This window comes from Cryptomeria japonica, unplaced genomic scaffold (genome assembly GCF_030272615.1).
Source record: "Cryptomeria japonica unplaced genomic scaffold, Sugi_1.0 HiC_scaffold_104, whole genome shotgun sequence".
In the NCBI taxonomy this organism is placed as follows: Eukaryota; Viridiplantae; Streptophyta; class Pinopsida; order Cupressales; family Cupressaceae; genus Cryptomeria; species Cryptomeria japonica.
The window spans coordinates 150001-165000 of record NW_026728926.1 but is presented as its reverse complement, the minus strand read 5'-3'; the positions used below and the strand labels follow the sequence as shown (position 1 = coordinate 165000).

The 15000-nt window shown below is 60.1% G+C and overlaps 1 non-coding gene across 1 annotated transcript; it reads left to right on the top strand.

The window, feature by feature from the left end:
* Positions 1-10764: 10764 nt before the first annotated feature.
* Positions 10765-10883, top strand: LOC131865149 (5S ribosomal RNA). Its single transcript, XR_009363879.1, has one exon. It is a non-coding gene; the product is annotated as a 5S ribosomal RNA (ribosomal RNA).
* The last annotated feature ends 4117 nt before the right edge of the window (positions 10884-15000 follow it).

Below are 15000 nucleotides of genomic sequence, written 5' to 3'. Positions count from 1 at the left end.
AGACTCACCGCATAGGAATCGGGATGCGAGGCGAGGGATGCGGCGGGAAGGCCCCGACGGCTAAACGGAAGAGGCTGCAGGGCCGCCTCGGAATGGTCCAAGCATCGGATGCGATTGGGACGACTACCAGTGCCAACCCCTTATCCCGCGATGCGTCCGATACACAGATAGTTCCAAGGCGGCCGAGGAGCCTCACCGCATATCAATCGGGGTGCGAGGCGAGGGATGGGGCGGGAAGGCCCCAACGGCTAGACGGAAGAGGCTTCAGGGCCACCTCGGAATGGTCCAAGCATCGGACGCGCTTGGGGCGACTGCCAGTGCCAACCCCTTATCCCGCGATGCGTCCGATACACAGATGGTTCCAAGGCGGCCGAGGAGCCTCACCGCATAGCAATCGGGGGTGCGAGGCGAGGGATGGGGCGGGAAGGCCCCAACGGCTAGACGGAAGAGGCTTCAGGGCCGCCTAGGAATGGTCCAAGCATCGGACACGCTTGGGGCGACTACCAGTGACAGCCCCCTATCCCGCGATGCGTCCGATACGAAGATGGTTCCAAGGCGGCCGAGGAGCCTCACCGCATAGCAATCGGGGTGCGAGGTGGGGGATGCGGCGAGATGGCCCCAACGGCTAGACGGAAGAGGCCACAGGGCCGCGTCGGAATAGTCCAAGCATCGGACGCGCTTGGGGCGACTACCAGTGACAACCCCTTATCCCGCGATGCGTCCGATACGAAGATAGTTCCAAGGCGGCCGAGGAGCCTCACCGCATAGCAATCGGGGTGCGAGGTGGGGGATGCGGCGAGATGGCCCCAACGGCTAGACGGAAGAGGCTGCAGGGCCGCCTCGGAATAGTCCAAGCATCGGACGCGCTTGGGGCCACTACCAGTGACAACCCCTTATCCCGCAATGCGTCCGATACGAAGATAGTTCCAAGGCGGCCGAAGAGCCTCACCGCATAGCAATCGGGGTGCGAGGTGGGGGATGCGGCGAGATGGCCCCAACGGCTAGACGGAAGAGGCCACAGGGCCGCCTCGGAATAGTCCAAGCATCGGACGCGCTTGGGGCGACTACCAGTGACAACCCCTTATCCCGCGATGCGTCCGATACGAAGATAGTTCCCAGGCGGCCGAGGAGCCTCACCGCATAGCAATCGGGGTGCGAGGCGAGGGATGCGGCGAGATGGCCCCAAAGGCTAGACGGAAGAGGCTGCAGGGCTGCCTCGGAATAGTCCAAGCATCGGACGCGCTTGGGGCGACTACCACTGCCAACCCCTTATCCCGCGATGCGTCCGATACACAGATAGTTCCGAGGCGGCCGAGGAGGTGGGGGATGCAGCGAGATGGCCCCAACGGCTAGACGGAAGAGGCTGCAGGGCCGCCTCGGAATAGTCCAAGCATCGGACGCGCTTGGGGCGACTACCAGTGACAACCCCTTATCCCGCGATGCGTCCGATACACAGATAGTTCCGAGGCGGCCAAGGAGCCTCACCGCATAGCAATCGTGGTGCGAGGTGGGGGATGCGGCGAGATGGCCCCAATGGCTAGACGGAAGAGGCTGCAGGGCCGCCTCGGAATGGTCCAAGCATCGGATGCGCTTGGGGCGACTACCACTGCCAACCCCTTATCCCGCGATGCGTCCGATACACAGATAGTTCCAAGGCGGCCGAGGAGCCTCACAGCATAGCAATCGGGGTGCGAGGCGAGGGATGCGGCGAGAAAGCCCCAACGGCTAGAGGGAAGAGGCTTCAGGTCCGCCTCGGAATGGTCCAAGCATCGGACGCGCTTGGGGCGACTACCAGTGACAACCCCTTATCCCGCGACGCGTCCGATACACAGATAGTTCCAAGGCGGCCGAGGAGCCTCACCGCATAGCAATCGGGGTGCGAGGCGAGGGATGCGGCGAGAAGGACCCAACGGCTACACGGAAGAGGCTTCGGGGCCGCCTCGGAATGGTCCAAGCATCGGACGCGCTTGGGGCGACTACCAGTGACAACCCCTTATCCCGCGACGCGTCCGATACACAGATAGTTCCAAGGCGGCCGAGGAGCCTCACCGCATAGCAATCGGGGTGCGAGGCGAGGGATGCGGCGAGAAGGACCCAACGGCTACACGGAAGAGGCTTCGGGGCCGCCTCGGAATGGTCCAAGCATCGGACGCGCTTGGGGCGACTACCAGTGACAACCCCTTATCCCGCGACGCGTCCGATACACAGATAGTTCCAAGGCGGCCGAGGAGCCTCACCGCATAGCAATCGGGGTGCGAGGCGAGGGATGCGGCGAGAAGGACCCAACGGCTAGACGGAAGAGGCTTCGGGTCCGCCTCGGAATGGTCCAAGCATCGGACGCGCTTGGGGCGACTACCAGTGACAACCCCTTATCCCGCGACGCGTCCGATACACAGATAGTTCCAAGGCGGCCGAGGAGCCTCACCGCATAGCAATCGGGGTGCGAGGCGAGGGATGCGGCGAGAAGGACCCAACGGCTAGACGGAAGAGGCTTCGGGTCCGCCTCGGAATGGTCCAAGCATCGGACGCGCTTGGGGCGACTACCAGTGACAACCCCTTATCCCGCGACGCGTCCGATACACAGATAGTTCCAAGGCGGCCGAGGAGCCTCACCGCATAGCAATCGGGGTGCGAGGCGAGGGATGCGGCGAGAAGGACCCAACGGCTAGACGGAAGAGGCTTCGGGTCCGCCTCGGAATGGTCCAAGCATCGGACGCGCTTGGGGCGACTACCAGTGACAACCCCTTATCCCGCGACGCGTCCGATACACAGATAGTTCCGAGGCGGCCGAGGAGCCTCACCGCATAGCAATCGGGGTGCGAGGCGAAGGATGCGGCGAGAAGGACCCAACGGCTAGACGGAAGAGGCTTCGGGTCCGCCTCGGAATGGTCTAAGCATCGGACGCGCTTGGGGCGACTACCAGTGACAACCCCTTATCCCGCGACGCGTCCGATACACAGATAGTTCCAAGGCGGCCGAGGAGCCTCACCGCATAGCAATCGGGGTGCGAGGCGAGGGATGCGGCGAGAAGGACCCAACGGCTAGACGGAAGAGGCTTCAGGGCCGCCTCGGAATGGTCCAAGCATCGGACGCGCTTGGGGCGACTACCAATGACAACCCCTTATCCCGCGACGCGTCCGATACACAGATAGTTCCGAGGCGGCCGAGGAGCCTCACCGCATAGCAATCGGGGTGCGAGGCGAGGGATGCGGCGAGAAGGACCCAACGGCTAGACGGAAGAGGCTTCAGGGCCGCCTCGGAATGGTCCAAGCATCGGACGCGCTTGGGGCGACTACCAGTGACAACCCCTTATCCCGCGACGCGTCCGATACACAGATAGTTCCGAGGCGGCCGAGGAGCCTCACCGCATAGCAATCGGGGTGCGAGGCGAGGGATGCGGCGAGAAGGACCCAACGGCTAGACGGAAGAGGCTTCAGGGCCGCCTCGGAATGGTCCAAGCATCGGACGCGCTTGGGGCGACTACCGTTGCCAACCCCTTATCCCGCGATGCGTCTGATACACAGATAGTTCCGAGGCGGCCGAGGAGCCTCACCGCATAGCAATCGGGTTGCGAGGCAGATTATTGGGAAGGGAACCCCCTGGGATGCGGCTCAAGCAGTGCCCAAAGGGACTGGAATGCGGAATCACATCGAGAGACCCAAATGCTATACGAGGGCTCAAATCGAATTATCGATTTGGCCACGACATGGACGCATCGGAACGACTACCTTTGCCGAACCACTCGCAATTGCATCCATACCGAAACCAATAGACATTTCCGTTAGAGCCCTCGCATAGCATTCGGGAATCTCGCATGCCCCTCTAAATCGACCAATGCTGGCGCTCAATGAAAATCCGAGCGCTACCACCGTTCGAGCGCCAGCATTGGTCGAGTTAGAGGGGCACGGGGGAGAATGCTCCAGTCAACACCTCCCCTATATAAGTTATTTGTCCGATTCTCGCACAACCGTAGTCTGCCTCGTCGAATCAAACAACGGTCCCAGATTCCGACTTCCGTTCCGTAGAGACCCAAAAGCTAGATGGAGGCTCGCAAGAAAGAGAGTCGGCGCATAGCAATCGGGTTTCTCGAACGTTTAGGGACCGAGCTCACTTGCGGATAGGGCAAAATCCGCCAAGCAACCCAAAAGCTAGACGGGGGCTCGAATCGAATCGCCTAGGCGGCCACAACAACGACGTGTTGGATCGACTACCAGTGCCAAACCATTCAGCAAGACTAGTCTGTGTCGAGGCCGGATAGAGATTCTCAGAGAGCGCCCGCATAGCATTTAGGAGACCTGCCGCGTCCCTCACACTCGACAAATGGTGGTGCACGTTTATAAATCCGAGCGATCCCAACCCTTTCAAGCACCAACATCGGTCGAGATAGAGGGGCACGGAGGGGGCTGCGTGAGACAACACAGTCCCCTATATAAGTTATTTGTCCGATTCTCACACATCCGAAGAATGGTCATCAAATCGGACAACAGCCCAAACTTCCGACTTCCGTCCCAGAAAGCCCAAGAGCTATCTAAAACGTTCATGGCCGGAACTCGATCGCGGCTATACCAGTCCGCCAAGCAACCCAAAAGCTAGACTGGAGCTCTAGTCGAATCACCTCTGTGGCCATTGCAAGGACGTGTTGGAGCGACTACCATTGCCGAACCATTCCGCAGGTCGAGTCCATACCAAGGCCGCATAGAGATTCACGATGAGCTCCTGCATAGCAATCAGGAGACTTGCCGTGTCCATCACAATCGATAAATCCTGGTGCAAGATTTTTGCATCCGAGCGCTCCAACCAGTCGAGCACCAGCATCAATCGACATAAACGGGCACGGGGGGAGGATGCTCGAGAACACTACCTCCCCTATATAAGTTATTTGTCCGATTCTCAAGCAGCCGAAGTCTGGTCATCGAATCGGGTCAAAGACCACAACTTCCGACTTTACCCACAATGCAAGTCATCGAATCGAACATCGGCCCCCGAGTCGGACTCCATGCGTATGTCAGGTCATCGGACCCAAATTCCGCCTTCCTGCGCATGGCGGGCCATCAATATCAACTCGGTCATCGGACCCAAACTCCGCCTTTTTGCGTATGGCACGCCTTCAAATCGGTCATCGGACCCAAATTCCGCCTTCCTGTGCATGGCGGGCCATCAACATCAACTCGGTCATCGGACCCAAATTCCGCCTTTCTGCGCATGGCACGCCATCAACTCGGTCATCGGACCCAAATTCCGCCTTCCTGCGCATGGCAGGTCATCGGACACAAATTCAGACCTCGCCAATATGCCTACGTATCGAATCGGTCATCGGACCCAACTTCCGACTTCATCCATACTGTAGGGTCTTTGAGGTTGGCGCGGTGCGCTCAACCCAGGGAGTCGACCCATCGAAGCATACACCTCCCCTATATAAGCTATTTGTCCGATTCCCACACCTGTGTAGTTTGCACCTCTGACCAGGACATCGACCCCAACTTCCGAACTCGACTGCAACGACGGCACCAGCGCCTTGGTGCGCACCTTGCGACGCACAGTCCCAACATTCGCCTTCCTGCACATGGCAGGTCATCGGACCCAAATTCCGACCTCGCGAGTATGCCTACATATCGAATCGGTCATCGGACCCAACTTCCGACTTCATCCATACCGTAGGGTCTTTGAGGTTGGCGCGGTGCGCTCAACCCGGGGAGTCGACCCAACGAAGCATACACCTCCCCTATATAAGCTATTTGTCCGATTCCCACACCTGTGTAGTTTGCACCTCCGATCAAGACATCGACCCCAACTTCCGAACTCGCCTCCAACGACCGAACCAGCGCCTTGGTGCGCACCTTGCAACGCACAGTGCCAACATTCGCCTTCCTGCACGTGGCAGGTCATCGGACCCAAATTCCGACCTCGCGAGTATGCCTACATATCGAATCGGTCATCGGACCCAACTTCCGACTTCATCCATACCGTAGGGTCTTTGAGGTTGGCGCGGTGCGCTCAACCCGGGGAGTCGACCCAACGAAGCATACACCTCCCCTATATAAGCTATTTGTCCGATTCCCACACCTGTGTAGCTTGCACCTCCGATCAGGACATCGACCCCAACTTCCGAACTCGACTAAAAAGACCGCACCAGCGCCTTGGTGTGCACCTTGCAACGCACAGTGTCAACATTCGCCTTCCTGCACATGGCAGGTCATCGGACCCAAATTCCGACCTCATGAGCATACCTACTAATCGAATTGGTCATCGGACCCAACTTCCGACTTCATCCATACCGTAGGGTCTTTGAGGTTGGCGCGGTGCGCTCAACCTGGGGAGTCGACCCATCGAAGCATACACCTCCCCTATATAAGCTATTTGTCCGATTCCGACACCTGTGTAGTTTGCACCTCCGCTCAGGACATCGACCCCAACTTCCGAACTCGCCTGCAACGACCGAACCAGCGCCTTGGTGCGCACCAAAAGTGCGCACTTTTGGAGGGCACTTTTGTGCGCTCCAAAGGTGCGCACTTTTGGAGGGCACTTTTCTGCGCTCCAAAGGTGCGCACTTTTGGAGGGCACTTTTTGGAGGGCACTTTTCTGCGCTCCAAAGGTGCGCACTTTTGGAGGGCACTTTTTGGAGGGCACTTTTCTGCGCTCCAAAGGTGCGCACTTTTGGAGGGCACTTTTTGGAGGGCACTTTTCTGCGCTCCAAAGGTGCGCACTTTTGGAGGGCACTTTTTGGAGGGCACTTTTCTGCGCTCCAAAGGTGCGCACTTTTGGAGGGCACTTTTTGGAGGGCACTTTTCTGCGCTCCAAAGGTGCGCACTTTTGGAGGGCACTTTTCTGCGCTCCAAAGGTGCGCACTTTTGGAGGGCACTTTTTGGAGGGCACTTTTCTGCGCTCCAAAGGTGCGCACTTTTGGAGGGCACTTTTCTGCGCTCCAAAGGTGCGCACTTTTGGAGGGCACTTTTTGGAGGGCACTTTTCTGCGCTCCAAAGGTGCGCACTTTTGGAGGGCACTTTTGTGCACTCCAAAGGTGCGCACTTTTGGAGGGCACTTTTCCTGTGCTCCAAAGGTGCACACCTAGGTGAGCACCTTCGACCACACCTTGTAGCACACCAAACTCTGACTTTCGACTTCATCCGCAATGCAGGGTCTTTGAGGTTGGCGCAATGCGCACAACCAGGGGAGTCGACCCATCAAACCCAACACCTCCCCTATATAAGCTATTTGTCTGATTCTCATACATGCGTAGCCTGCAGGAGCAATTAGGACATCGACCCCAACTTTCGGCTTCTAAACGAAAACAAGGTCTTTGAGGTTGGTGTAATGCGAACAACTAGGGGAGTCAACCCATCAAACCCAACACCTCCCCTATATAAGCTATTTGTCTGATTCTCATACATGTGTAGTCTACAGGAGCAATTAGGACATCGACCCCAACTTTTGACTTCTTAACGAAAACAAGGTCTTTGAGGTTGACGTAATGCGCACAACCAGGGGAGTCGACCCATCAAACCCAACACCTCCCCTATATAAGCTATTTGTCCGATTCTCATACATGTGTAGCCTGCAGGAGCCATTAGGACATTGACCCCAACTTTTGACTTCTTAACGAAAACAAGGTCTTTGAGGTTGGCGTAATGCGCACAACCAAGGGAGTTGACCCATCAAACCCAACACCTCCCCTATATAAGCTATTTGTCTGATTCTCATACATGTGTAGCCTGCAACAACGATTAGGACATCCACCCCAACTTCTGAATTCGTCTGCGTTGACCGCACCAAAGGTGCACGCCTTGGTGCTCACCAAAATCCGACTTCCGACTTCTTCTGCTATGCGGGGTCTTTGAGGTTGGCGCAGTGCGCACAACCAGGGGAGTCAACCCACCGAATGCAACACCTCCCCTATATAAGCTATTTGTCTGATTCTCATACATGCGTAGACTGCAGCAATGATTAGGACATCCACCCCAACTTTTGACTTCTTAAACAAGACAGGGTCTTTGAAGTTGGTGCAGTGCACACAACCAGGGGAGTCGACCCATCAAACGCAACACCTCCCCTATATAAAGCTATTTGTCCGATTCTCATACGTGTAGTCTGCAGCAGCGATTAGGACATCGACCCCAACTTCCGAATTCGTTTGCATTGACCGCACCAAAGGTGCACGCCTTGGTGTGCACCCTGGAGTGCACTTTGGTGCTCACCTCGGTGCACACTTTGGTGTGCACCTCGGTGTGCACCAAAGGTGCGCACCTTGGAGCGCACCAAAGGTGTACACTTTGGAGCGCACCACATAGGGTCTTTGAGAGGTTGGCGCAGTGCGCACACCAAGGTGGGTGTTGAGGTGCGTGCCGAGGTGGGTGGGTGCTAGGGTGCGCTCCATGGTGGGTGCCAGGGTGGGTGCGTGCTAGGGTGGATTCCAAAGAGGGTCATAGGGTGGGTGCCAAGGTGGGTTGGTGATATAGTGGGTTCAAAGGTGGGTACTAGGGTGGGTTCCAAGGTGGGTCACAAGTTGGGTGCCAGGATGCGTGGGTGTTAGGTTGGGTGCCAAGGTGGGCTCCTGCGTGGGTGGGTGCTAGGGTGGGTTTCAAGGTGGACGCGAGGGCGGGTGCCAAGGTGGGTAACAAGTTGGGTGTTAGGATGGGTGAGTGCTAGAGTGGGTGCCAAGGTGGGTGGGTGCTAAGGTGGATGCCAAGGTGGTTCACAGGGTGGGTGGGTTCTAGGGTGAGTTCCAAGGTGGGTCACAGGTTCAGTGCTAGGGTGGGTGTCAAGGCGGGTGTCGAGGTGCCTGGGTGCTAGGGTGTGGATGCCAATGTGGGTCATAGGGTGGGTACTAGGGTGGGCTGCAATGTGGGTGCCAAGGTGGGTAACATGCTCGGTGGGTTCTAAATTGGGTGCCAGGGTGGGTGTGCACCCACCTTGCCCGAGGTGGGTGCCAAGGTGCCAGTGTGGGTGGGTGCTAAGGTGGATGCCAAGGTGGGTGAGAAGGTGGGTGATAGGTTGAGTGGTAGGATGGGTGGGTGCCAAGATGGGTCACAGGGTGGGTGCAAGGGTGGGTAGGTGCTAGGGTTGGTGTCAGGGTGGGTGGGTGCTAGGTTGGGTTCCAAGGTGGGTGCGAGGGTGAGTGTCAAGGTGGGTCACAGGTTAGGTGCTAGGATGGGTGAGTGCTAGGGTGCAAAGGTGCCAGGGTGGGTGCTAGGATGGGTCGATGCTAGGGTGAGTGGCAAGGTGGGTCCACAAGTGTCAAGGTGGGTGCCGAGGTGGGTGCCAAGTCGGCGACTGCTATGGTGGATGCCAAGGTGGGTCACGGGGTGGGTGCCAAGTTGCTAGGTTGGGTTCCAAGGTGGGTGCCAACGTGGGTGCTAGGGTGCGTGGGTTAAAGGGTGTGTCACAACGTGGGTGCCAGGATGGGTGCGCACCCACACTGGCCAAGACGGGTGCGGGTGCAAGGTTGGGTTCCAAGCCCGGTCACAGGCTGGGTGCTAGGATGGGTGGGTGCCAAGGTGGGCACCAGGGTGGGTGCACCCACCCTGGCCAAGGTGGGTCACGGGGTGGGTCCTAGGGTGGGTAACGGGGTGGGTACTAAGGTGCGTGCCAAGGTGGGTCATAGGGTGGGTGCCAAGGTGGGCACCAGGGTGGGTGTGCACCAACCCTAGCCAGGGTAGGTCACGGGGTGGTTGTCGGGGTGGGCGTCAAGGAGCCAAGGTGGGTGGCAAGTAGCCAAGTTGCGTGCCAAGGTGGGTGTCGGGGTGGGTGCCAAGGATCCAAGGTGGGTGCCAAGGAACCAAGGTGGGTGTCTGGGTGGGTGCCGAGGTGGGAGCCAGGGTGGGTCCCAAGGTGAGTGCAAAGGTGGGTGCCAGGGTCAAGGTGAGTGCCAATGTGGGTTCCAAGGTGCCAGGGTCAGGGTGAGTGCCAATGTGGGTTCAAAGGTGCTAAGTTGGGTGCGAGGTTGGGTGCGAGGGTGGGTGGGTGCCAAGGTGTGCTAGGTGGAAGCCCGGGTGGGTCGGCATCCCATGGGTGTCGAGTTGGGTGCCTGATGGGTGCTTCTTGTCAAGTTTTAGTCGTCGGGACTCATTTCGAGCCTTAGAGGTCGTTTCTTGTCCGGTTGCCCTGTCTTCGACCTGGGAACCCAATTTTGGTCCTCGGGTCCCATTTTTTTTTGTCTCGCATCCCACTTTTGGCCTGTGGCCTTTTCGGGGTCGATTCTCGTTTTGGGCATCAGAGCATGTTTCTTCTCCTAAAACCCAATATTTGTTTATTAAGTCTCGGAACACATTTTTGTTCTCGTGGACCCATCATGGGTCTTGGAACGCATTTGTGGTCCTTGGGTCCCATTTTGCATCCCGAAACTTGTGTTTTGGTGCTTGATCCCTATTTTGGGTGCCCACCTTGCACCAAGTGCGCACCCGGGGCAAACCGAGCGCCTTGGTGCACCAGGGCAAGATCGAGCGTGCACCCGAGGCGCCCCGAACATGCACCAAGGTGCACTCGGCCCACATGTGAGCGCAGGTCGTTGCGCCCGAGGTGGTGTGTGGGCACCGCGTTGCAGACGGGACACTGCACGCACACGACGCCCCCTCCAGGTGCACGCACGTAGGCCGGGCCGGGTGCACACCCGACGCCCTAGCAAGGTGCGCGCACCCGGGCAGGGCTCACACTTGGCGAACGGGGCGCACTTCGCGAGGGAGGGTGTGCACCTCGACGGGGGTGGGTGGCCGGGGTGGATTCGCACGTGGGTCGCGGTTTGCTAAGTACACACTGCGACAAGCTCATAACGGGTGCGATCATACCAGCGTTAGTGCACCGGATCCCATCAGAACTCCGCAGTTAAGCGCGCTTGGGCCGGAGTAGTACTGGGATGGGTGACCTCCCGGGAAGTCCCGGTGTTGCACCCTTTTTTAGTTTTTCGCCGGGCGTCGCAATGCTATTTGAATAAACCTTTTGCCCGTTTGCGTTCTCGTCGGGGCCGGGCCGGGCCGGGGTGCGCTGCCCGCACTACCGCGCGCGCGGGGGCGACACCGAGCGCGCACCCGAGGCGCCCCGAGCACACAGGCCACGGTGCAACCCGGGCGTTGTGCGCGCACCCCGGTGCGCCCGAGGTGCTGCGCGCGCACCCAGGTGAAATCGGTGTGCACCTCGGCCAGTGCGCGCTCGGTCGAGTCGCGCACGTTGGCCAAGGTGCACGGTGATGTTTCTTACTCTAAGGTTCCGCACCAGACGCCCGGGACAGGTGAGCGAAGCTGGGCGGGGCCGGGTGCGCGGCCGGGGCAGGTGCACGCAGCTGGAGAGAGCTTTGGAGCACACTTCGGAGCGCACCAATGATGCGCTCCATTCAAAAGTTTCCTGAAAAGGCAAAAAAAGTTGAGATTATAGAATTTCCCACTTGAGAGATTGTAAAAAAAAAAAATTTAAAATGAAGGAAACGCGGGTGCCAAGGTGTGCGCAGCCCAGCCAAGGTGTGCGCACCAAGGCGCCCACCCTGGCGAAGGTGCACGCAAGGTGCGCACCCGAGGCAAACCGGACAATTAACCCAACTTTCGACTTCGCGCGCACCTTGGAGCGCACTTCGGAGCGCTCCTTGGTGCGCACCAATCTTGGGCACCTCGGAGTGCACCATGGCGCCCACCAAGGTGCGCACCCGGGGCAAACCGAGCTCCGACTTCGTGCGCACCTTGGAGCGCACGAAAGGTGCGCACCATGGCGCCCACCAAGGTGCGCAGCCCAGCCAAGGCGTGCGCATCAAGGTGCGCACCCTGGCGAAGGTGCGCACCCGGGGCAAACCGAGCTCCGACTTCGTGCGCACCTTGGAGCGCACAAAAGGTGCGCAACCCAGCCAAGGTGTGCGCACCCCGGTCAAACCGAGCTCCGAATCGTGCGCACCAGAGGTGCACGCCATCGTGCGCACCTTGGAGCACACTTCGGAGCCCTCCTTGGTGCGCGCCGATGTTGCGCACCTCGGAGCGCACCCGGGGAAAACAATGCAATTAACCCGACTTTCGACTTCGTGGGCACCTCGGAGCGCTCTCGGGTTCGCACCTCGGAGCACACCGAGGTGCGCACCTTTGATGCGCTGCCTTCACCAATTTCCAGAAAAGGCAAGAAAACATTGAGAAGGTGTGCGCACCGAGGTGCCCACCCTGGCGAAGGTGCACGCGAGGTGCGCACCCGGGGCAAACCGGGCTCCGACTTCGTGCACGCCGCACCTTGGAGCACACTTCGGAGCGCTCCTTGGTGCGCACCAGGGCGCGCAACCCAGCCGAGGTGCCCACCCCGGCGAAGGTGCACGCGAGGTGCGCACCCGGGGCAAACCGGGCTCCGACTTCGTGCACGCCATGGTGCCCACCGCGGCGAAGGTGCACGCGAGGTGCGCACCCGGGGCAAACCGGGCTCCGACTTCGTGCACGCCGCACCTTGGAGCACACTTCGGAGCGCTCCTTGGTGCGCACCATGGTGCCCACCAGGGCGCGCAACCCCGCCGAAGGTGCACGCGAGGTGCGCACCCGGGGCAAACCGGGCTCCGACTTCGTGCACGCCGCACCTTGGAGCACACTTCGGAGCGCTCCTTGGTGCGCACCATGGTGCCCACCAGGGCGCGCAACCCCGCCGAAGGTGCACGCGAGGTGCGCACCCGGGGCAAACCGGGCTCCGACTTCGTGCACGCCATGGTGCGCACCGCGGCGAAGGTGCGCACCCGGGGCAAACCGGGCTCCGACTTCGTGCACGCCGCACCTTGGAGCACACTTCGGAGCGCTCCTTGGTGCGCACCAGGGCGCGCAACCCAGCCGAGGTGCCCACCCCGGCGAAGGTGCACGCGAGGTGCGTACCCGGGGCAAACCGGGCTCCGACTTCGTGCACGCCGCACCTTGGAGCACACTTCGGAGCGCTCCTTGGTGCGCACCATGGTGCCCACCAGGCCGCGCAACCCAGCCAAGGTGTGCGCACCAAGGTGCACGCGAGGTGCGCACCCGGGGCAAACCGGGGTCCGACTTCGTGCACGCCGCACCTTGGAGCACACATCGGGGCGCTCCCGGGTTCGCACCGGCGTTGCGCACCGTGGTGGGCACCTCGGAGCACACCAAGGTGGGCAGCGAGGTGCGCACCTTTGATGCGATGCCTTCACTAATTTCCATAAAAGGCAAAAAAAAAACGAGATTTTAAAATTTCCGTTTTGAAAGATAGTGAGAAAAAGGGAATGCTGGTGCCATCTTGAGCCCGCCCTGGTGCGCAGCCCAGCCAAGGTGTGCGCACCAAGGTGCCCACCCTGGCGAAGGTGCGCGCCCGGGCAATTAACCCAACTTCCAACTTCGCGCGCGCCAGGGTGGGAGCGCACCCAACAACCGGGCCTGGGAAGAGCCAATGCGAGAAACCCCACCAAACGCTCTGACAAAAAAAGAGGGGGCGCTCCAGTAACCCCGCTTCGGAGCGCACCCTGGGCAAACCCAGCCAAGGTGCCCACCCCGGCCAAGGTGCAGGCGAGGTGCGCACCCGGGGCAAACCGGGCTCCGACAACGTGCACGCCGCACCTTGGAGCACACTTCGTAGCGCTCCCGGGTGCGCACCTCAGAGCACACCAAGGTGGGCAGCGAGGTGCGCACCTTTGATGCGCTGCCTTCACTAATTTCCAGAAAAGGCAAAAAAAAAAGGAGATTTTAAAATTTCCGTTTTGAAAGATAGTGAAAAAAACGGAACGCGCGTGCCATCTTGAGCCCGCCCTGGTGCGCAGCCCAGGTAAGGTGCCCACCCTGGCAAAGGTGCGCACCCGGGCAATTAACCCTACTTCCGACTTCGTGCGCGCCAGGGTGGCAACCGGGCCTCGGAAGAGCCAATGCGAGAAACCCCACCAAACGCTCCGACAAAAAAAGAGGCGGCGCTCCAATAACCCCGCTTCGGAGCGCAGCCGGGGCAAACCCAGCCAAGGTGCCCACCCCGACGAAGGTGCACGCGAGGTGCGCACCCGGGGCAAACCGGGCTCCGACAACGTGCACGCAGCACCTTGGAGCACACTTCGAAGCACTCCCGGGTGCCCACCGGCGTTGCGCACCGTGGTGGGCAGCGAGGTGCGCACCTTTGATGCGCTGCCTTCACTAATTTCCAGAAAAAGGCAAAAAAAAATGAGATTTTAAAATTTCCGTTTTGAAAGATAGTGAAAAAAAAGGAACGCGGGTGCCATCTTGAGCCCGCCCTGGTGCGCAGCCCAGGCAAGGCATGCGCACCAAGGTGCCCACCCGAGGTGCACACCCGGGGCAAACCGGGCTCCGACTTCGTGCAGGCCGCACCTTGGAGCACACTTCGGAGCGCTCCTTGGTGCGCACCATGGTGCCCACCAGGGCGCGCAACCCAGCCAAGGTCTGCACACCAAGGTGCCCACCCCGGCGAAGGTGCACGCGAGGTGCGCACCCGGGGCAAACCGGGCTCCGACTTCGTGCACGCCATGGTGCCCACCGCGGCGAAGGTGCACGCGAGGTGCGCACCCGGGGCAAACCGGGCTCCGACTTCGTGCACGCCGCACCTTGGAGCACACTTCGGAGCGCTCCTTGGTGCGCACCATGGTGCCCACCAGGGCGCGCAACCCAGCCAAGGTGTGCGCACCAAGGTGCACGCGAGGTGCGCACCCGGGGCAAACCGGGGTCCGACTTCGTGCACGCCGCACCTTGGAGCACACATCGGAGCGCTCCCAGGTTCGCACCAGCGTTGCGCACCTTTGATGCGCTGCCTTCACTAATTTCCAGAAAAGGCAAAAAAAAACGAGATTTTAAAATTTCCGTTCTGAAAGATAGTGAAAAAAACGGAACGCGGGTGCCATCTTGAGCCCTTCCTGGTGCGCAGCCCAGGCAAGTTGTGCGCACCAAGGTGCCCACCCTGGCGGAGGTGCGCGCCCGGGGCAATCCGGGCTCCGACTTCGTGCACTGCATGGTGCCCACCAAGGCGCGCAACCCAGCCAAGGTGCCCACCGCAGCGAAGGTGCACGCGAGGTGCGCACCCGAGGTGCACACCCGGGGCAAACCGGGCTCC